Below are 864 nucleotides of genomic sequence, written 5' to 3'. Positions count from 1 at the left end.
CACCCATTTATCCCTCCGCCTTTCAACCAGCACCACATGTGATTATCGGCCAGGCTGGCACAATTAACTAACTCAGCATGTTTCTGGCATTTTCTGCTCTTAGCGAAAATCCCTCTGGCATCAGCAGCGCTCCACAGGTTTTGTCTGAACCCAGCTTTAATTTTCTGACAGTTCCTTGTCTATGCAAGGAACTGCTTTTAGGTTATCTTGAGCATTTGATAATTTCCACATTCCATTGGATCCACTTTTCTTTGGTTGGGGCAGGAATATGGATTTCTTCCAGTTGGTTGTTCAGGTAGCTTCCTTCCAGATTTCTTGGCACAAACCAATGGGTGCTTCCAGTGTTGCATCTGTTTGTTGAAACACCTCCGTTGGCATCCCATCATTTCCTGGAGCCTTGTTTTTGACAATGTCTTCGGTGTAGTTTGGACTTCTTTCTCCAATACCATTGGTTCTTAATCATGTTCTACCACCTGCTATGGCTGAACGTCAATCAATTCTTTTTGTGCAGTGATTCTGTGTATTCCTTTCATCTGCTCTTGATGCTCAGTGCATCATTCAGTATCTTGCCATTCCTTCAGTATGACAACTCAAGACTCACATGTCATCCTCACTTCGTTCAGCTTGAGAAAGAGCAAGTGCATCTTCCTCTTTAAGTCTCTGATGTCTTTCCTTCCCTTTGCTCCAGATGCATTTAGACCAGTAGATGACGTATGCCACTCACATTCGCTATAATTATTACATTGAATTGCTAATTCTTTGGTTTTTCTCCTGAAGTCAAATTAGTATTAGACTCTTAGATTTGAAGACAAAGTTCATGACATTGTCAAATTTGAGTATCAAGTACATGATTTGTTCCCCCCC

The 864-nt window shown here is 41.8% G+C and overlaps 1 protein-coding gene across 1 annotated transcript in view; it reads right to left on the bottom strand.

The window, feature by feature from the left end:
- The window catches only part of MGST2 (microsomal glutathione S-transferase 2), a 13,233-nt gene that overhangs the window by 3,954 nt on the left and 8,415 nt on the right, over positions 1-864 (bottom strand). The gene's annotated exons all lie outside the window — the stretch shown is intronic.

The sequence above is a fragment of the Echinops telfairi genome, unplaced genomic scaffold (assembly GCF_000313985.2).
Source record: "Echinops telfairi isolate 266 unplaced genomic scaffold, ASM31398v2 ScPeMD7_2186;HRSCAF=2738, whole genome shotgun sequence".
In the NCBI taxonomy this organism is placed as follows: Eukaryota; Metazoa; Chordata; class Mammalia; order Afrosoricida; family Tenrecidae; genus Echinops; species Echinops telfairi.
The sequence above is the reverse complement of the archived record's forward strand: the minus strand, read 5'-3'. Positions and strand labels throughout refer to the sequence as shown.